Raw genomic sequence first — 23,513 nt, forward strand, 5'->3', positions numbered from 1 at the left:
TGTGGGGTTTCCACCTCTTAGTGGGTGAAGGTCCCACTCTCATTGACTATAAGCTCCTACAGTCCCGGCTAACACCAGAACTCCATGAGAAAATGGCACAGATCTTGGTAAGTCCAGGATTTTTCAAGTGGGGAAGGATCGGGCATCCTCGCAATGGTTAGGAGGGTTTGAAGGGTTGGATATGGGCATGGGGTGGGCAGAGGTGACAGACACCGTCTTGTCATGCCCATGCCACTCAGGTGGCCTCTTCCAGACTCCCCAATAGGAGATATCCTAACCTACATTCCTTCCTGCATTTCCATGAGACATGGTGAGGAAGCAGCTTGCCCACTCTCGCTCATCTTCCACTGTCAGATATATTAAGGAGGCAGATGTGGAATTAGGCTCATGATTGCTCCTTAAGGCTTCAGTAGGCCTAAGGGTGGGCGGGCTACGCCATCCACTATATTATGAGGTGTTGAGTTGGGGGAGTGCTCAAGGCTAGATGCCTATCATTTATTACATTGCCCTGACAAAAGCATGTGCAGCTGGGGGCCATAAAATTCAACTCCATGTTTTCAAATTTCTCACTGGCCTCATCCCTCGCTAACTCTGTAATCATCCCCAGACCTCCCCACCCTTCCAAGACACCCAAACTCCTCCAATTCTGGCCTCTTGTGCATCCCCAATTTTAACTTTTTACAATTGGCAGCCAAGACTTCAGTTGCCTAGACCCCAGCACAGGAACATCTCTCCAAATCCCTCTCCAATCCTCTGACTTGCTTTTCTCCTTTAAGAAACTCCTGGAAACCAACCCCTTTGACCAAAGTTTTTGGCCATCTGATCTAATATCTCCTTTAGTGACTCAGTGTCATATTTTGTTTTATAATGCTCCAACAGAGCACCTTGGGACATTTCATTTGGTTAAAGTTGCTATTTGAATATAAGCTTGTCATCAGGTGCGGTGTGTGAGCATCGCTAGGAAGGCCCAGCCCTAAATAAATCATAGATCCCTACAGTGTGGAAGCAGGCCACTCAGCCCATCGAGTCCATACTGATCCTCCTGCCCAGGCTCCCCCCGCAACTATCCCTGTAACCCTGCATTTCCCATGGCTAACCCACCTAGTCTATGCATCCCTGGGCACTATGGGCAATTTAGCATGGCCAATCTACCTAACTTGCACATCTTTGAACTATGGGAGGAAACCCACGTGGGCAGTAGCCCAAAGGTGGAATCGACCCCGGATGCCCGGCTCTGTGAGGCAGCAGTGCTAACATCTCAGCCACCGTGCCGCCCATTAATGATGAGCTTGCCAACAACCCTCATATAACATTAAGAAGTTAAATATTACACTGTGTGACATTGCTATGTGTCATGCAATAATGCACTACAAGACTATTTTTATTGCAATCCATTAAAATACTTGCTATTATTATGTACATTACGACGTTAAACTACAGTTCAGCAGGTGAATGAAATTGTACAGGATTTGAAATTTAAAAAGATATTACTTTACAATTCGGGAATCAGGGTGTGATTTACACTGAACATTTCTGAATGAACAGCAGTGTTCACAGCACTAACAAAAGAAACAAATCCATCACTCAAGCAGCAACCAGCCTGTAACTTCCCTTCATATGTCTACACCAAAGCTGACTTAAATTCAAACATACCAGCCTCACATGGACCGTGCATCCAAAACCAATTGTAGCTAAGAGATATTTTTAATCTATCTGTGTAGGCAGGACTTGAACCTAGGCTTTCTGGCCCATGCACTACCACTGCATGACAAGAGCAACTTGTAGTTAGTAACTATTAGTAACTAATAGATATTTTCTAATCAATCTATTCAGAGATGGTATTAAACACCTCTGGAGCAGGTGGGATTTGAACCGGGGCCTTCTGGCTCTGCAGTGGGGAGATTACCACTATGCCATAACAGTCCTCTTAAAGAAAATTAAATAAAGACAGGTTTAGATCTATTGACTTCTGGGCTACGGACTCCACACGCTCCCCCTTCTATACTTTGCTAAATGGAGGATCTCATTAAGGTATCAATCTACAGAAAGCTTTCAATTGTTCAAGTTGTGATTTGTAGCAGCTGTAAATCAGGAGTTGCACACTCTAAATAACTGAGGTCATCGGTTTCTGTGAGGAACTACAGGCCCCAGAGTTTAAAATCAAAGGAAAATACCAGTAAACGGAGAAGAGCAGAGAGATCCAAGGGATGAAAATAAGCAATTTCCTGAAAGCACAGAAGCAAAGGAAAGAAGTCCAGAACATTTTGGATATTAAATGGAAACACAGTGTACATGATAACAAAAAAAGTCATGATAAATTTGTACATAAACCAGGTTAGGCTACAGCTTTGGATGTCACATTATAGAAACACAGGAATAGGACTGGGTCTATCTGTCTGTTCAGCCGACTCAGTGAAATCACAGTTGATCTGTATTCAAACTCCGTTTCACTTGTTTTGGCTCTATCTCCTTGTATATACTTGGCTATCCAAAGTCTTTCCAACCCAGATTTAAAGTTATTAACTGATCTGGCATTTACTGCATTCTTTTGTAGGAGAAGAGTTCTACATTATGCAATAGGACACTACAATGTAGATTCTTTTTAAAAAAAATCCTACTGTGGGAATTGCCAGCAAGGCTGAAACCAGTTGCCCTTGAACCACTGCTGTTTGTGTGCTGAAGATGCTGCAATAGTGCTATCAGTTCGGGGATTCCAGGATTTTCACCAGTGCAATGATAAAACAACCAATTATATCTAAAGTCAAAATGGTATGTGACTTGGCGGGGAACTTGTTGCTGATGGCTTATATTTGCAGCTTCCCACCATGTCCTTTGAGGCAGTATACATCATGGATTTGACAAGTCCTGCCAAGGAAGACTTGCTGAATCGCTGCAATGTATCCCGTCGATAGCACAGGCTATATCTAGGATGTGCTGGTGATGGAAGGAGTGAAGTTTAAGGCGGTGTAATGGCTGCAGGTCAAATGGATTATTTTGCCCAAGACTGAATTTCTAGAATGTGGTTCCAGTTGCCCCCATCTAGGCAACTGCAAAGTTATCTATCAGACTTCTGCCTTAAGCCTTGCAACTGACGGAGAGGCTTTGTGAGGTTGACCAGTGAGTCAGTCACTGCAGAATACACAGATTTCGAGCCACTGCATCAGCATCATTAAAAAAAAACAACACCACTAATATTAATTATCTGCTGACAGATCTCTTTGCTCTTTGTGGGAGTCTGTTGTGCACAAACTGTTTGCCATATTACCTAACTTAGAAGAGTGGCTTCTTCAACTGTTGGTAGAGAACATTAGGATGCCTTAGGGTCAAGAAAGACATTATATAAACTCGAGTATTTCCTTTCAATTTAGTTTGTCAAAAACATCATAACTGTGAGCACATCCATCAGTAGTCCCCTTACCCACTACTGTCATAAAAGCAGCCTCATTTTCTATCATCTCTTCTACCATTCTTCTTTCAATATGGAAACATTCAAATGTACCAGTGGATTAAACGGGGACCTCAGTTTAACATGACCCTCAAAAAACAAATCATTTGTGAAATTTCTGTTCCAATCAAATTTAGTTTTACTGAAGATAACCTGCTTCACTTCCAACATCAGTGCTCATTCTCCCAAATTCTCAGGCCATCCTGAGTCAAATATTAAAACATTGCTGTCACCTGGACTAGCTTCACAAGCCAAGATTTACTATTCCAAAACAAAAACTGACTGTATTTGTTTCTAGATGGATACACGTGAAAAGCAGAGAAGCTATGTTTAAATTTGTGTAGAACATTATTTATATCATTATGAACAGTTCAGCTCCTGGAAATGGTGCAATAACGATTTACAAGGATGATATCAGACAGAGAGTTTATAATGATCACAACTGGAACAGCAGAAGCTCCCTTACAAAAGGGAAGATGATCGGATTAATCACATCTCCGAACAGATTGATTTAAACAAATATCCAAAAGTATAGTGGCCTTTAAAATTACAATGGAACTTGTCAGGCTGGACATGGAGATGTTTCTGTTTGTGAGAGAATCCAAAATTACAAGTCATAAATTTAAGACCGTTATCCAGAAATCCAATTGGAATTCAGGAGAACTGTCTTTACTCGACCAATGTGAATCTTGCTATCACAAGGAGTGGTTGACATGAATACCACAGATGCATTTAAGGGGAAGCTGGATAATCAAATAAGAGAGAAAAGGTTGGACCGAAATGTTGATAGGTTTAGAATAAGATTACTGAGAGGGGGATCATGTGAAGCACAATCTGTTGGCGCGGCCTTTTTCTTCACGTGAAATTGTGTGTAATCTTGGAGATGTCTATTGGCCATTGAAATCCCCACACCGAGTGACCATCTTGATTCTTCAGGATCAACAAATACCAACATGATATTTTCATTTCCAAGCAAAGAATGGCAATAGATGGTAAAAGAGAAATTGCTTTTCACTTTCATTACTGCAGGGTCTTCATGCCTGTTTTGAACGGCCTGTTTGCTGAGCTTCCAAAATCCACAGCTTGTAAATATGCAGCACAGTGAGAAATTGAGCCTTACAGAACCAGTGGACCTAGATTTGGTCAGGGTCTGTGCTGTGTGAGCTGATGTCAGCTTCCACAGATGACACTCGAGGCCATCACTCAGCTAGGAATGACAAAAAAGAAGGGCTTCCTGCTTCTGATCAACATCCAAGAGGGTGCATTTTGTGTCTATATGTGTGTATGCGCATGAGTACATGCTCGTGTATGCATTAGAAAGTGTACACAATAACAGTATGCACAAGCAAACTGGTGCATGTGGATATGTGTATCTGCATATACATACATGTAGCCATTGGCCAAACAATGAATTGATTTTGTCTATGACATTGTCTCTGGATGCTGCCTGAGGTCACTCAACAGACTGGTGTATGTGAGAGATCTTAGGGAAGTGCCCAGTGTCACTTATGTTCTACCCAAGCAAGCAGTCAGCATTTTAACAGCAAGAAAAAAGGAAACTAAGAAACCAAAACCTATCTGATTTCATAAAGTCAGTCGTGGCTCTCACAGCTGAGCGTGGAGGCCATGCTACACCTGGCCATGCCATCCTTCAGGTAAGTTGTTAAACTCCTCAACTGATATTTATTCTTCAAGCACCATCACTAAAACATATAACTTGGATGGCCAAAATCATAATCTGACCTCTTCACCAGGTGCTTCAAATTTGGGCTGTGGTCAGGAGCAAGTGACTCCGAGTGAAGGAGGTAAGAGAATTTAAAAGGTATTTAAAAGGATGAGCCCCAGTCCCTGCAATTGTCCAACAGGCTTGAGGTTCTTCCAAATTGTGGGATGAGAGCTGGGACTGCAGGAAAGATTTGACCACGACTTAATGATGCAGCGAAAGATTTCAAGTGTGAAGAATAAAAATGAATGTATTTTTATTAAGGGACAATATATTTCAGGGATACATACTACTGCCTGTAGCTGCCAGCGTGAGTCCAGAAGGCCATGTTGCCTGCCCATTGATAGGGTCACTTGGAGTGGGAGAGGAAGTTGACATGATCCACATGACTATCATTGTTGCAGGTGGGACCGAGAAAGAGGTCTTGCAGAGGAAATATGAACAGCTAGAGATTAAATTAAAAAGCAGAACTACTAATAATCCCTGGATTACTATCTGAGCCACAAGCAAATATGCATGGGGCAAATAAGATCAGAGCTAAATGGATGGCATCCAGATTGCTGTGGGAGAAAGAGGTTTTGATTCATGGGCTACTCTATCAGTACTAGGGAGCTGCAAGTTTTGAATGGCCTTCCCCTGAACCACATTGGGATCAGTGAACTGGCAAATCATGTTAGGCTATATAAGGGCTTTAAAGTAAATAATAGGAGAGGCTTCATGTGAGGAAAGATTTGGGAAGTTACATAGAAAGGGCAAGACAATAGTGTATGGTAGTAATGCAGGTAATGATAACCAGATGTGATAGGCAGGGACAGATGGTACAAACAGAAAAGTGCACTAACAAATAAGGTCAGAGTAGAAAAAAACAGTAAAAAGACAGAATTAAAAGTTCTTTACCTAAACGCATGTAACCTTCATAACAAAATGGATTAATTGTTAGCACACACAGAAATAAACAAGAATGATATTTAACCATTACAGAGATATGGTTGCAAGGTGACCACAGCTGGGAACAAAATTCAAGTGTATTTGATATTTTGGAATGACAGGAAGAATGAAAAAGATGGTGGGCTGGTCCTGTTGATAAGAATGAGATTAGTACAGTAGTGAGAAATTATCTTGATGCCAAGGATAAAAATATAGAATTAATTGGATGGAAATAAGAAATATCAAAGGAAAGAAGCCACTGGTGAGAGTGGCTTATATCTCCCATGACAGTAGCTATACTGCAGGACACAGTATAACTCAAGAAATAATGGGAGCTTGTAAGAAAGTTTCTACAGTATTCATAGCAGATTTTAATCTTCACATAGATTGGATAAGTCAAATTAGCAAAATTAGCCTGGATAATACGCTCATAGAACATGTTTGGAACTACAAACAGCCAGAGAATTCGTTACTTTAGGCCAAGTATTGTGCAATGAAATAGGATTAATCAATGATTTTCAAGTAAAAGATCTTATAAAGTAGAGTGATCACAACATAATAGAATTTCATATTCAGTTTGAGGGTGAGAAATTTGGTTCTGAAACTAGTGCTGTAGCCTTAAGTAAAGATAGGTACAAGACCATGAAGACAGTTAGCTAAAGCAGAATGGGAAAATTGATAAAAAGGCACAATGGTAGATGAGCAGAATGCTTTAAAGAGATATTTCACAACTCACAGCAAAGTTATATTCTATTGAGAAGAAACCATCTATAGCTAACTAAGCAACTTAAGGATGATATCAGATCTAAAGAAAATATGTGCAACTGGTAGCCCAGAAGATTGAGAACACTTTAAAAGCCAGAAAAAGATTATTTAAGAAATAAGCAACAAGGAAAAACTGGAGAAGAAAAGAAAATTTGCAAGAAATATAAAAATAAACGGCAAAATCTTACACAAATATACAAAAATGAGCAGAGTAGCTAAAGTAAGCATTGGTTCATTACAAAGTGAGACTGGGGAATTAAAGCGAGAAACAAGGAAATGGCTGGGGCTTAGAACAAGGATTTTGTATTTGTCTTCATAGCAGAAAACACAGGAAGCATCCCGAGAATAATTGAAAATCAAGAGGCCATAGGGTGGGAAGAATTAAATATCATCACTGGAGAAGAAGTACCTGGAGCCAAGTCTCTGAGACCTAATGTCCTAAATCCTACGGTATTCAAGGAAGTAGCTACAAAGATAATAGATCCATTTTCTGTAACCTTCCAAATTTTCCTAGATTCTGGAAAGATCCCAGCGGATTGGAAAACCACAAATGTAACATCATTATTCAAGGACAGATCATGACAGTAAACGGAAAACGATAAATCAATTAAACTAATAGAAACATGCTGGAATCAATTACAAAGGAGGAGTAGCAGGAAATGTAGAAAATCACAATATTGTCGGGAAAAGCCACCATTCTCTTGTGAAAGGAAAATCATGTTTGATAAATTTATTTGAGTTCTTTGAGAATGTAAAAAGTAGGGATAAAGGGAAACCAGCAGATGTGGCATATTTGGACTCCCAATAAGGTGCCACATAAAAGGTTACTGCACAAAATGAGAGCTAATCATGTACAGGATGATATTTAAGTATGGACAGAGGATTGGCTAACTAACAGAAAACAGAGTTTAGATAAATTGATCATTTTCAGTTTAGTAAATTATAACTGCTGGGGTGTTATGGGGATCAGTGCTGGACCTTCAAATACTTATGATCTGTATTAATATGCTGAATGATAGGGCTCAGTGTATTGTAGCCACATTTGTTTATGATACAAAGATAGGTAGGAAATCAAGTTAGGAGGATAAATGATTAAAGGAGTACAAAGGGATACAGATGGGTGAAGTGAGTAGAAAATAATTTGGTGGAAGGGGTGTAATGTAGTAAAATGTGAGTAAGTAGGTTTCACATTTAAGCTTGAGATAAGGAAGAATTTCATTTCACAATGAGTCATTAGTAATTCTCTTCCAAAGACAACAGTGGTGGATGAGCCATTGAATTTGTTAAGGCTGAATTGGGCAGATTTTTGATCGTGGGAATTAAGGATTATGACCATCAGGCAGGAAGGTGAAATTAAGGCCATAAGATGAGCCATGATCTTAGTGAATGTGGAGCAGACTCAGTGGGCCAGATATCCTAATTGTTCTCGTATTTCTTAAGATCTTATGGTCTCATATTTCACTTATGGAGAAGGTGACCATGTTTATCTTGGCCCGACCTCATGAGGGTTATGCAGTTTTTCAATGGATGGTTGAAACCTTAGACCACTTAGGTCAGTTACCAGGTTATAGTTGGTGATGTTAGCAGTTAATCAGGAGGTGTGCCATCGTGAGGTGGCGTTGTCAATTTGTACAGCACAGAGTGCGTTCCCGTAGGGACTAGAGGATTTCAGATGTGTCCAAATCAGACCATTGTCCACATTCTGAATTTCTGCCCTGAGAGATCCACATCTGATGGCATCACAACCATGCCCACTGTGTCAGCTAAAGTCATTAAATAGACTGACAACCAATAACTGTTACGCCCAACCTTACAAATGAAAACTAAAGCAGTCATTGCTATTTACAGGACCTTCCTATGCATAAATTAGTTGCTGTGATTCCTGTGTTACAACTGAGATCACACAACTAGAGAAAATAATTTATTGTCTGTGAAGCACTTTGATGGAGTCTTGAAAGGTACTTTATCAATGCAAGTTTTTTCTTTCTCTGAAATTGCAGAGAAATACTAGGGAATTGGTCATTGGCTGCATTTAAGAAAATTCTGCAGAATTAAAAATGAAAAGAAATAGGCACAGGACCAGTCAATTATGATAAAACAAGAAAGCAGAGACGCAAAGCACAAGCAATTTTTTTCCCCCAAAAAGAATGACACCCAAACTGTCAGATGCCTCTTTATAGAAATAAATGTTCTTTTGGATCAGAGAGCTGCACTTCTCAGCATTTCAGAAGAGCTGAATAGAGAGCTGGCTTTCCTTTGGGCTCAAACAATGGCTTATCAGAGATGGGTTTTAATTCCCATTCTCTGTGTACGGTCTGTGTCAGAACTGATAAGGTGGCCCAGTTAATTAGCTGCAACCCAACAAGGGCCTAAAAGCAGAGTCAAGGCAAGCTTCAGGAGCTGGGACTGATTTCATCATAATGTATTATAGATTAATGTCCCACTGGTACTGTAAAATTCTCTGCATAAATCAAAATCTTTTATTTACCATGAAAGCAGGCACCATGAACAATAGTTTTATTAACTGTTTCACAACTGAAAGACTTTCATGGTGACAGAAATAAAGAACTTGCATTTCAATAACACTTTTCAGGGCATCTCAAAATGACTTACAGCCGATGAAGTGCTTTGAGTTGCTGGTACTATTACAGTATAAGATATGCACCAGCCAATTTGTACAAAGTGGAATGCTGGAGTCAATATTTCGAAAAACCCCAGGGAGCTTCCACCAATATCCAGATGTGTATTGGTCTCTAAACCAACGTCATAAAAACACATTTTATCCAATCATTAACTCATTGCTTTATGGGAGCTTGGTGTGTGTAAACTGTCTACTAAGTTTCTTACATTACAATAGTGACTGTACTTCAAAAAAGGTCATTGAATATGAAGCACCTTGGGATGGCCAGAGACTGTGGAAGGTGCTTTAATAATGTATGCACAATTCTTGCTGTAATCTAGTCGATTCTTGTGTTGACGGATAGGTTGAATCGATTAGTAAAATCGTTAAATTCTTAATACTATCATTGCTTTGAACTCAATCTCTATGTGGCGATGTGGCGCCTCATTCATAGAAGGTACTATGTATAGCCAACTATTTCTTTCTCTTCATTAACTTGCCGCACCATGGAAATTTCCTCATCATTGAATTTTCTGGACACAGTCATAAACATTGAGAAAAGACTGGATCTGCCTCAGCACTGGTCCCTTGCACTCTCATATATTTTACAAAGATGTGTGGTCAGGACTAAAGAAAGACCAGAGATACCAGATGGAAAGCTGGCACGCATGGCATTGTACTCCAGCAAGACTCCATATCTCCAGGACAGGAAGGGAAAACTTAAAGGTGAAAGGTCTGAGAAAACAACTCACAAACCAGATGTTAATCTGGCACAGAACAAAACACCACACATTCAGACTGTGAGATCCATAAGTCGCTTGTTGTATTATCAAGGATATCAGATGTGATTGACAACACAATGCAGTTGTCATTGGATGATGAAAGGTGATATAACAAAGCTTCAGTCAACTATGATTCAATAATTTACCTGTCTCAGTCACAGGTCTATAGAGACGTTAAACAAGAGGCATCTACCACTATGGTATACAACTTGGTTTGCATGCAATGCGTAAGAGAAACATTGCATCAGAATCCACAGCATTAGTATTAAAGGGTAGTTTGCCAAAGAGTATTGGGAGATTAGAGCTGCCACAGCACCAGGCAAATTGGTGAAAGGAACCACGTGGATTATCCCTTCAGATTGGCATTAATGAAGAGTTCACTATTGATTTTTTTTGCTCCATCTCTTGCATACTTCTCCGAAGCTCTCCAGCTCTTCCATCCTCACTGCTTAAAATCTCTTCAGTTAATCTTTTGGTGATCCTAATGTTTCTTTCATCCATGTTTTTGTCTATTTATATTACATGAATAGCTTTGCAATGGTGTATTGCATTAAAAGTGCTCTGCAATTGCAGGTGGATATGTTATTTAGGGCCATTCTATTTCATTACACTTTGCCCCCAGATTGAAAGCTGAGGATCATTTGGTGTAAAATACAAACGTGACCGGTTTCTAATCCACATCCAATCAGTAAAGCAGAGGTGTTGGGCCTAGCTGTGCATGCAAAAAGATAGGCCTACAGCAATGACTGTGTATTCCAACATTAAACAGTCTCTCACAACAGGGAGCCTCGCCTAAATCTGTTCTACAACAGATGGCAGTCACAAACAAGCCAAGACAAGCTGGGTCAGGTATCTTTGCAGCCACATCACCTTAACCAGCTCTGACAGACCATCCATAGAACCACTTTGTAATTCATTTTGATGCAGAGGCACTGCCTGTGAGATAGATAGAGGGCAAGAGAGTTAAAGTCAGAGACATGGAGAGACAGAGAATGAGAGATGGAGACATAGGTACTGAGACATAGAGAACTAGCGAAAGAAACAGGTACAGAGAAATGGAGAATAAGAGATGAGGAGACACAGAGACTAAGAGAAGAAGACAAAGACATAAAGATTCAGGTAACCAGAAACAAGAAGCATAAAATGATAGAAAACAAGGGAAGCAGACTCAGAGATAGAGAGTGAGAGCAGCAGAGACATCGAAAGATAGAGAAAAATAAGATTGAAATGAATCAAGAGAAATAAAAGCAGAAACAGAGAGACATATAGAAACAAGAGGTTGAACAAATTTGACATACAAATAAAATATCTATAAGCAATATGAGACATAGGAAACAAAACATGGTTCAGGAAGGATTATGTGATGATGAAAATAGATAAAATGAAAGGTAGAAAGAGTGAATAAGGATATTGTGGAACAACTGCCACGGGTCAGAGATGGTTTGAGTCTAAACCTCTTCATTACAAACATGCAGATGAAAGTTGTTGTACAAATGCCACAATCACAGTCAAAATCAGAAACATGTTTTTAAAAGCACTAAGTGACAGAGGTTCAAACTCCAGTGTCTTATTAAATCTCTTGACGTTTCTCCCCCTAAATCTCTGTAAACTCAGAGATCAAGTACAGCAAATAAGATTACTTATACGCAATTCTAAAAAAGAACAAACTCAACTGGCTTCAAAACACCCTCAGTCTTATCCAGCCTGCGTCACTCTTCTGGAATGTTTATTTAATCACATTTACACACACTAGCAAGCTACTAGAAGGTACAGAAGTTATGAAAAGAAAAACAGCTTGTGCTTATGAACTGCAGTGACTTCATCTCCTGCAACATTATCAACTCCTTAATTCTCCACATCAATAAACAGAAAGGTTTATGGGCATAAATCGAGAGAGTGAAAAGAGATATGGAGATATACAAAGAAAGAAAGGTAGATATATAAAGAAAGGTAGAGGAAACAGTTTCCAGCTAGCTATTAATGCCATTAGACACACTCTATCAATACATGCAGCTGGCATACCCAGTACTATACTGCTGGAAGAGGCTGTGCAACAAATCACTGATCAGAACATTAAGATAATGGCATGTTCTCTTAGCTCTGTCCTCAATCAAATATTGCTAGGACAAAGAGCCAGTAAGGGGATTCAGATGTTGGCTACAATAACAGCTGTGTGCAGGGGAGAGTAAGTTTAAATGTAACTGGTTCAGGTAGATGTCAATTCACTGTTAATCCAGCAAAGCATTGATTTTGAAATTCTCGTGTGTTCCAATCTGTCAAATTTCCCCACCACTAACCTTCAGCCCCACCTCTGTAACCTCTCCCTGTCCTACAACTCCCTGAAATCTTTGTGTTTCATAAGGTCTTAATAGGCCTGATTTTCTATGCTCCACCATCACCAGCTGTGCCTTCAGCTGCTGGGGTCTTTAGCTCTGGAACTCCTTCCCAAAATCTCTCCACCTCTCTACCCTTCCCCCTCTCTTCCGTTAAGACTCTTTTTTCAGTTGACTTGTCCAAATGTGGCTTTCTGTGGCTCAGTAACAAATTTTGTTATAGACATTTTGAATTAGAAATTACATAGGACAGAATATTACCTGTTCACAGGGTAGGAACAAAGTGGGGAAGGAGGTCTGCTGGTAAAATCAGGGGAACCATGGCAGAACCATGGACCATTTCCCGCTGCTGAGGAATTTTACCAACTGTTCATAAGGGAGTGAACAAGCATCTTGCTCCAGTGAAGCAGGAACCTAATTCCAAATATAAAGGCTATGCTGAGATTTTGGCAATAATGGGTCAACAGTGCCCCCATCTGGGAAGGCCAATAGCTGAATGTAAGTGATGTCCCGGTGACACTGAAGGAGGAAGCATTTTTTCTAATCTAAGCAGGGGCCTTGGTTGGGGAAGGCAGTCTCCTCAGATCTAAAACTTTCCTCGAAAGGGTTTGCCCTACATTAGTGATGGCGTTTTTCTAAAATTATCTTTTGCCTACTTTCTATAGGCTGTAGGGCCAACTCCTTCCTCCATAGCACACCTGCTGGCCACTGCTGAGGTTCCAGGGTTATTGGCCATTCAGGATTCAGGTGGTTGGTGGTTAGGGTTGTTGGGGTGGGTGTCTGGAGTGCACAGACCTGTCTCCAAACAATCAATGTCCCAAACAGCTTTAAATGACCAAGGTTGCTGACAGGTTGGGTGGCAGGGTAAGAAGTCCCATCAGTTGAAAAATCCTGCCCCTGGGGTCTACAGATAGACCATTTGGCCCAATTGGTCCACACCATTGTTAATATTGCACGCAGGTCTCCTCCGCCAATGTCTGGGGTTTGATTACTACCATAAAGGCAAAATGCAAGTCGTTGTTAGGGTTAGAGGTTGATGTAGGGTGGCTGTAGTACTGGTTAGACATTTGTATATGTTTGTTTGCTTGCTGTATGAGAGTGTAGGTAGATCTTTGACAGGATTGATAACAGAAGGGTGAATTGATAGGACAGTGTGGAATCAATCATACTTACCCTATTCTTCAGGACCATTATCAACGTATTTTGCAGTTACCTTAAAACAGTTAAAATGGATCATGTAGATTCTTCCTTTATCTAACCTTTGACCGTTTCAACATGTGACACCCAAACCTGTGATTGTCTTGCAGTTTATTTGTATGTTTGATTTGAACAGCACTTTAAACTCCAAAGCATTGCCTCCAGATTCAAAATAAACAAAGTTACAATTGATCTGCTGTAAGAAAATAGTACTAAAAGTGGAGATCTCCTTTCAAGTACCCTACCTGCTGGTAGATGTCTTTGTAATGTGGTGCAGTGTCCATCAGAAGCAAGGTGTATGTGTGCATGACTAATCAATATGAGACCCAATATCCAATGACTGCTTCGTACCTGTATAGCAAGAACAACAAATCTCAATCATAATACTAAGCAAGGTTAAAATTCACAAATGCATATGTCTAATAGTGGATGACAGCAGCACAATTTAAGGATACCTCAATTATTCATAGTCGCCATGTCCTACGTTTGTTTTTTTTTCTTAGGAGTCCGAAGCTGGAGAATCTTTCTGTACCACTGCCCAACACTACCCGCTCCCCTCCCCCCGCAAAAAAATGTCACATTGCCAGAATAGGGCATTTGGCTATGAAAGTGTACTGGTGTAACAAGGAAATGGGAGTGAAATTTCAGCTTGAATACAATCGAGAATTTACATCTGATATCCATCTAAAACTGCACTGGTTATTTTGCAGCGTAAGTTTCTGATTAAACAAAATCATGTGCAGAACCACAGTTGTAAAATATTCCTCGAACCAGGACAATCAGGCAGCATAATAGAATACAATTACCTCTTTTCCTCCCCATGAAACAGAATTCTATGATATATTCAAACTGGTAACCACAGTACAGTTTTATTAATGCAGCTGAAAAAGGGTTCATTACGAACATATGCATTCATATTAAGTATCCAGTCCTCCATCAGTCAATAAACTGATTTGAGATGACTGAACTGATGCCAGAAATCTATTCAGATCCATTTATGAGTTAAATTGGTGTACGCCAGTCGGTTACTTAGTAAAGTAAAAGGACCTGATTTTGTGGTAGTAATAACAATGAAGCTGTCAGCATCCTCTGAAATTGACAGCAACCTCTGGTGTTTGACGCTTTTAAGCACAGAAGTCCAGAAGTTGTTCCTAGTGATTTTACACTTCTCGATAAGGTGCGCAAATGAAGCCCCCACAAAATTAAATCAATTAGAAATTAGTGAACTGGTGATAGCTTCCCTTCTTATACTAATAGGCTTATTGTAAAAGCCCTTGGAAAGTTACAATTTGTTGAGTAAGCTAAAGTGGATTTTTAATGGCGCACTAAGTTTTATAATTATTGCTGAACAATTTCTGATAAATTACTCTGTAAGACTAATTTTACTTTTGTGGAATGCCCTATTTCTCCATTCTGATAAAAGAGAACATATATTTTAAAACAATGATTTAAACATGTTTTTAATGTTCCTTCACTTCAACCTTAATCGCATGTGCATGTCTGAATCATTTATTTTGCACTCTGCAGAATGATATTAAAGGCTGAATAATAATCAGTAACCTCCTGGTATGCTGTCTGTGAGAATACTTCAGTATGATTGCTTATCTGCTTGCTGACATCATTGTTGCTGCATGCCAAGAGTTTACTTTAACTTGATGCCAGATTTAAGCTAGCATCAGGAGAGGCACAACATAGAGATTGCCATATATTTGTGAACAGCTTTCTTTGAGGTCAGAACCAAGTGCTGTTAATGCACCACTGACTGTGTATATTTTTTTGACATGGTAACACTCTTTTAAATATGGCTACTCATGCCTATGAAAATGAGCATAATTTGAAAAGACTTCCTGAATCAGGGCAGTCGGTGAAATCCTGAATTTTGGCTTGGCCATCTGGTCAATTTTGTGGGCAAATCTGACATAGCAAATTGAATGTCAAACCAACGCAAAAGATTGTGGGAAACACAAACTTAAGTAGGTTTTGAGCATGATTCACTTTTGTTTTAAATTCCCCAATCCAAGTGCTCTGGAATGACTGATTCTGCTCTTATTGCTCCAAAATTATTAATGAAACTTAGTAGAAAATCTACCTATGGACAGTGGTGGGGTCAAGGTTAGTTATGATGCCTTAGACAGTCAAACATTCTGCTGACACACTGTTCAGACTCACAAAGGAAGAAAGGCTACTTGGAAAAGACATCAAAGAATAGCTGGCAATTTGGAAGTGCAAAAAGCACTGGGGAAATGGAGTGAAGGAAGATTTGATATTTGCAAAACTATAAATTTTAAAAAGAGTAAACGTCTAAATTCCCAAATCACACCCATGTCAGAGTAACTTTTTAGATTCTGATACCATCTCTGACAGCACAGAAATTCACCTCACTGCAAATGTGGGCATTGACAATGAATCATAGAATCCCTACAGTGTGAAAACAGGCCCTTTGGCCCGACAAGTCCACACTGACCTTCACAGAGCATCCCACCCAGACCCATCACACTGTAACCCACCTAATCTACACATCCCTGAACACTACAGGCAATTTAGCATGGTCAATCCACCTAGTCCGCATATTTTTGGGCTGTGGGAGGAAACCAGAACACCCAGAGGAAACTCATGCAGACACCGGGAGAATGTACAAACTCCACACAGATAGTCACCCAAGGGTGGAATTGAACCCAGGTTCCTGGCGCTGTGAGACAGCAGTGCTAACCACTAAGCCACTGTGCCGCCCCAAACATTAATAGCTTTCCAATTATTCTATGAATTAATATTCATGACATCCCAAAGCCCTTTGCATCATAGATGATGGCTTGTTCATAAACATGCACACATACACACGCGCACACACAGACACAGATATACACACACACATACACACACATATATAAATAAATACACAGAAATATAGACACGTATACATACAAAGCCAACACAGCTCAAAGCAAATTGGGAAGCTTGTGTCATTAATCAGCATAAATTAAATTTGTCAAAAATGCCAGTCATTAAGATTGACAATAATAAGACTTTTACACAAAGAATCAAAAAAAGAAAAAAAGGCAAGGTCACTATAATTACTAATTGCTCGGGGCTGGATAGCAGATATTCCATATCAATTTTTCATTACACGATTATGAATAATCCACTGTACTGTTCATTGCAATTAATGCCCCTGCTCAACCCAGTGGTAGAAAATTTTAATGTATATTAAACAGTATTCACAAGAATAAGTTAATCCTATTAAAAAAAAACTTGTTTTCTTTCCTGAAATAAAGCAGCTTGCTATTATATTGCAACTGACTATGGAAGAAGTAGAAGTTTGAACAGCAAGGTGCTGTTTTAAACAGCTAAATACCATAACAGCACTGAAATTGAATAGAGTAAGGGATGAAATGAAAGAATTCTTAAGGAAAGAAGTTTTTTTTTATATAGAATCTTTCACAATCCCAGAACATCCCAACATACCAATTGACTTATACAATATAGTGAAATGGGGTCATTGAAGTAAAGCAGGAAATAAGACAAGCAACTTGCAAACAGGAAACTTCCACAAACTGTAATGTGCTAATGAGCAGATTATTTGTTTCAGAAATGTTAGTATCAGAGATGGTCAGGAAACCGGGGCAAACTCAGATACTCTTTTTCACTGTTGTGCCAGAGAACTTTTATGCCCACCTTAAAATGCAGACAAGGGCATCACAGCTTAACAACCCATCTGGAAGATGGCCCCTCCAACAGAACAGCACATCTGCAGTACTGTCCTGCATCAGTTAGATGTTTTGCTTAAATATCTGAAGTGGGCTTTGAATCCACATCAATCTGACTCAGTAAGAGTACTCTTCACACAGCGACACCTTACACAATGTAATTCAACAAGTAGTGATGTCACACCTTTCCAAATTAGACAGGTGATTGATATGACTAATTTTTTTTCTCCTTCAATTCTAATCTTACTGATTTTAGTAAAGGACTTTCCTCCATTGTTTCATTGCATTCCATCAGATTGACCAAAATCGTTCAGCTGGTTCTCCAATCCTTTTCAATGTTTTCGAGAAATATGGATATAAATTAAATTGTATTATCTCTTCATACATAAAACAGTGAAAGCACTTCAAAATTATTCCAATGACTGTCAAGCTGAGATTACAAAAGGTGCTCTATAAATGCAATTTTTGTCCTTGTTTCCTTCCCTCTCCCTTCATTCCCTCCCTAATGACATTGTGAGTCTACCTACAGCATATGGACTGCAGCAGTTAAAGAAGGTAGCTCATCACCACCTTCTCAAGGGCAACTAGGGACAGGCAATAAATGCTGGGCCCAGCCAGTGATGCCTGTATCTCATGAGTGAATAATAAAAAAATCTTCCTTCTTCCCTTCAAATCTCCCTTTCATCCATTCCTCTTTTCATCCTTTCCACCTTCCTCCCTTTCTTCATTTTGTCTCTTAGTCTCTTCCTGAACCATCCTTGCTTCTCTTTAAGTGTTTGATTACATTTTCTGTATCTCCTAGGAAGTGAACCTTTTTCACCCTTCCAACTCAAACACTGATACTTTCTGAAGTCCATCAACCTGAAGGCTTTGGCTCAATCTTTGATCGCCAGTTTGCTTTTCATTACAGTGGGGGGTTCTTCTTCCTCTTGAATTCAGCTCCAGGACACTTAGATGAATCATTCATAATTGCCTTAGATAAATTTAAAGCTTTTGACTGGATCTGGCACAATGCCCTTCTAAAATAAGTTAGCACCATATGGTCACCTACAAAGCTATGTTCATGGCTGTCTAGTTCATCTCAAAACCCTCTCTCTGCATTCAACTTGATGACTCATTCCCCAAATTCAGTTTTCCTTCTTATACATTCTATTCTACATACGATACAAGGGAACAATAGGATGCAAAGAAACAAAGCAAAAAATGATAAGAAACTTGCAAATGTGATCAAAGCTAACGATAAAAGCTTTTCGAGCCACATAGGAACAAGAGAAGACCATTTGAGCCATCAAACCTGTTTTGCCATTTACTTAGGTGGGTACATTAAATCCATCTCCCCACCTTCATTCTATAAGCCTCAATATTCTTCCATAAAGAAAATTAATCATCACAGTTTTGAAATGTTCAATTGCATAGGAAATAAATGGAGGAAAGAGGAAGAGTATGGCAACTGGGAGTGTGAACTATTTAAATGACTGATATGGGTGATATGTGCCACAGATGACTATCTATCCACTGGACCCAAAGAACCACTTACAGGGGCTTTTCTTTCAGCTTCCACTGCATTATCTCTGGTGTCCCCTAACAATCTGCTACCTTTCACCCATGCTGACCTTTCTGACTTCCCCTTATCACAGAGTACTAATGAAGGTCAAAGCAAGACCATCAGACTTAGGAGCAGAAGTAGGCCATTCAACCCATCAAGTCTGCTCTGTCATTCAATGAGATCACGGCTGATCTGATAATCCTCAACTCCACTTTGATGGATTTCCCCATAATCCTTGATTTCCTTACTGATTAAAATCTGATTGCCTCGGCCTTGAATACACTTATGATCCAGCCTTGACAGCCCTCTGTTGTAAAGAATTCCGCAGATTCATTACCCACTGGGAGAACAAATTCTGCCTCATCTCTGATTTAAATGAGTAACGCCTTATTCTGAGATTATGCCCCTTGGTCCTAATCTCTTCCACAAGGGCAAACAACCTTTTCACATCTATCCTGTCAAGTCCTCTAAGAATTGTAAATGTTTTGCAGCACATGGATCAGCTCTGTATCTTTCAACTGTGCACTAAACTCAGCAATCTTAGATTATAATCTTTGCTGCCGTTTTATTTATTTTATTTCATTTTAAGAGTTTTGCGCTCTCTCCTATAATTTCTTTCTTTCTGAATTCTTTGTATTCAGATGGTTGCTAAGGTGCCATTCACACATCCTCTAAGATACATCTTTTTGTTACTTTATTTACCCCATTACCACTCCCTTTGGCCAACACCAGGAACACGGCAGGCAGGTTAGAAGGCCTGTCTTGGTTCTTTCGGACTTCCTCCTAGTTTTTAAAGAAGACTTAGCCCATCTAGTCCTCACTCCTTACAATCTTTCACTACCTTTCATCACCCCAACCAAATGGGCCCTTACATCCTCCATGGCAATTTATGCCCTCCACATACACCTCTGACCTGTCATACCCATCATGCCAACTCCATAGCAGCTCAACCTATATCCACGAGAGACTTCAGAAGTCACATGGAGATAAAATAAATGTCTAAGAATCCAAACAGCTCTGACTATATAGACTTGATAGTGAAAAACTCCCATTAGTGACCCAATCAAAGCTGTGAAATCTCCTCAAGTGGTTAATCGCTTATTAAAATTAACTTCTGTTCACGCCCCTAATCCATCAATAATCGCTTTAAGTTGTCAGTCAAACTTTGAACCCAGAATCACCCACTGAGATAACTGTAGCTTTTGAATGACAGCCAACATTCCTACTGAATATGTCTTGGGGAAATGTCAACAAAAACATTTATTGAAACTGTTCAAACAGATGCTACACCAGCTGATTTGTCAATCAAATAAGAAGTTTTTTGTAATCAATTACTGATAACAGCCTGTTCCATTCCCCCTCTTTCCCTCTCTTTTATTACCCCCTTTTCCAACAGCAAAAATAGGATCTGTTGGGAAATGGGGGCGAGGCTTTCGTATCCAGGTACCACCATTTTTAATAGTTCTCAGAGTCAAAAAGACTCTGCAAAAATTTGGCCCATCTACTCTGTGGTAGATTTTAGTGCCTTCATCTGAGGCAGGTTTGGTGGTTGGATATTTAGTCAGAAAGGAGGCTGATGGAAGCAGTACCTGCCACCTTCCCCCGCCACCTGATTAAGTCCATAAAGGGAGGTTCCTGGTCTTCCTGCCCCACTGCTAACTGAGTCCCTTAAATGACCAATTAACTTAAAGACCACAACCCACCACTGGCAGGCAGTGACCCAGTGAATGAGTGGGGGAGTCGCCACTTGGAAGGCCAAAAGGCAAAACTCTGTCCATGTGGCTTGCGTGAGATGGATTAAATGGGTAGGGGGCACTCAGTGCTTGACTGAGAGAGGCTCAATCCCTCCCCACTCTGGCTGGTATTCCTATCATTCACAACCCCATGCAACCTGACTTCCTACCATCTGTGGTCTGGATCACTTGGTGATTCTAGGCTTTTGCATTACAACTAGCAGCCTACCTCTCCAGTGATGTTGCCAAGCAACACGCAGCTGCCTGCCTCTGATTGGGCTGAGGGCAGGATTGTTACTGCCAGGCTCCCTGATCCTGAACGACTTACCATTGCTCAGTTGAGAGTCTGTTTATTAAAAGGAATATGGACATCGCTGGCTAGACCATCCTCATTTATTGCCCATTCGTAATTCCCCAGAGAATGGTTAAAAGTCAAACATATGGCTATGGGTTTGGAGTCACATGCAGGCCAGACCAGGTAAGGATTGCAGATTTCTTTTCCGAAAGGGCCTGAGTGAATCAGGGTGTTTTGTTGATGAAAATCAACAGTGGTTATATTAGGCTCATTTTAAATTCCAGAATTTTTAAATTTAATTCAAGTTTCACCATCTAGCATATTAAGGTTTTGAACCCATGTTCTCAGAACATTAGCCTGGGGCTCTGGATTACCAATCCAGTGACATTATCACTATACCATTACCTCCCCAAGGGAGGTCTGATCAGCCCTTACTTTTACAGTCTTCCCAAAAGTAGATGACATCTCTCCAATTAGTGGGCAAGACCACTGTCTCCTTTATAAATCCCAGCCTGTTTCTTTCTCCACAAATGCTATTAGACCTGCCAAATATTTCCACCATTTTCTGTTTTCATTTTAGATTTCCAACAGCCATAGATTTGCTTCTGTATTAAACATTTATGCACAGATAGAGAAGGTAATCAAAAATGCAAAAACAATATTGGCTGGGAACTAGGTAAGAGGAGGGAGAAATCTTTCAGATCCATTGTTAGTCTATATCTGGAGATTTTCACTTTGCATATTGTATCTCAAGAAAGATACATTGACATTGGAGGGACACGGTGCGGATTCACCATAATAAGAAGGCTGAACTTGGACAATAGGTTGCATTCATGTTATTTGCACTCCTGGGCCAATAACTCAGCCCCAAACCATTGCAGTTGCTCAGTGATTTGGTTGGATTAAACCACTGCCAAATGTTCATGAAGACTGACCATTCCCTTGCCAGAGTAACCAGGAATCGGCCATTGACACCAGTCTTGACAGTGACATCCACATCCCAATGAACGATTATTCTTAAAAAAACATTCTGTTTGGAGGTTTTGAGGTTTGAAAGAGCTAGCGAAAATCAACCATTCCTTCTACCTGCAGGTCATTGTGTCTACAGCTCTCCCAAACCTCTGGCATTTCATGACAGTCTAAAGTATTGGGTCACAATCACCCATCATATTGTTCATTGAGGCAAGACACTACATGCCAATCAGACATCATCTACGTTCTTCAAGTTAAAGCAAAAAGGCATTATTTAAAACAGAACTCATTTTAATATAGATATGCTCTTACGGTTTCAGTCTGCATATATTACATTTTATATAGCACAGAATATTATCTTGATGCTGAAGTGTAGCTGCAGTGTAACTTCTATATGGCCTTAAGGTCACGATATACATTTGCTACATAGACCCAGATAAGCTAGGGTTGACTGGTCTTAAAAGATACTTTATGTAGACTGTAGACTTAAAAGGTTACATTTTCAGGACAGGTTACATAATCATAGGTTGTATTCTCCTCTTGCAAGAGTAGATACAGAAAAGCTGATTCATCTGGCAGAAGAATCAAGAACGCGGAGACACAATCTAAAAATAACGAGGCCAATCAGAACAAAAATCACAAAGTATTTTTTCACACAAAGGGAAGTGAAAATCTAGAACCTGCTTTCCAAATGGTTGTGAATGCCGGGGGAGTCTTTGAAACTTCTAAGATGAAAATAGATTTTTAGAAGGTAAGGCTACCAAGTAATTTAAGGCAAAGGAGAGAAAATGAAGCTAAGGTGGGGATCAGCTTTGATTTAATTGATTAGAAGAGCAAATTCAAGGGGCTGAATGGCTGTCTCCTGTTTCTATGGTTTCTTCCAAATCACACACTGTTCTAACTTTAACAATTATTTTCTCCCCTTCACCAATGGTGGGTCACTCATCTGGATTCCTGTATCTAATATCATTATGAGGACACCCATCAATACATTGGCTGTAGGGAAACAAGGAAAAGGTTCATCACCATCTAATCCTAAGGCAGAGGTCCATGTCATGGATTTGTACATTTCTGGAAGCAACATATGAAACCTGAGTTCAGAGTTTATTGAACAAAAGTTTTATTCAAGGCAAAGGTAGGTCCTTTTGGAGCAACTCATTGGATTCAGGGGAAGACATAATGGGAAATGGGGGGGGGGGGGTAAATGTCAACATTTATCACAACTGCCTTAAATAATGTCTAACCATTACATGAGACTAATTACAAGGTAAGAATGTTCACATTTCTCTTGATGTTTATGCATTGTCCAAAATAAACATCCCCCAAAAGACCTCATAGGCAAAATCCTACTCTGGAACAGAGACAAAACTCCCCGTCTTAAGTTCCTCATTGTCAATCATTACATTAACTTGATGATTCTTTACTCAAAGATTAATTACTACTAAAATTCATAGAAGCAACTAAACTGTTC

At 39.8% G+C, this 23,513-nt stretch overlaps 1 long non-coding RNA gene across 1 annotated transcript in view; it reads right to left on the reverse strand.

Moving 5' to 3' along the window:
- LOC109911780 overlaps positions 1-23,513 on the reverse strand; it is a 72,351-nt gene that overhangs the window by 29,941 nt on the left and 18,897 nt on the right. Inside the window, exon 2 of the long non-coding RNA XR_002258068.2 lies at positions 14,038-14,143. This is a non-coding gene — a long non-coding RNA (uncharacterized LOC109911780). The remainder of the gene's footprint in view (positions 1-14,037; positions 14,144-23,513) is intronic.

Source organism: Rhincodon typus, chromosome 27 (assembly GCF_021869965.1).
Source record: "Rhincodon typus isolate 14 chromosome 27, sRhiTyp1.1, whole genome shotgun sequence".
Classification (NCBI taxonomy): domain Eukaryota; kingdom Metazoa; phylum Chordata; class Chondrichthyes; order Orectolobiformes; family Rhincodontidae; genus Rhincodon; species Rhincodon typus.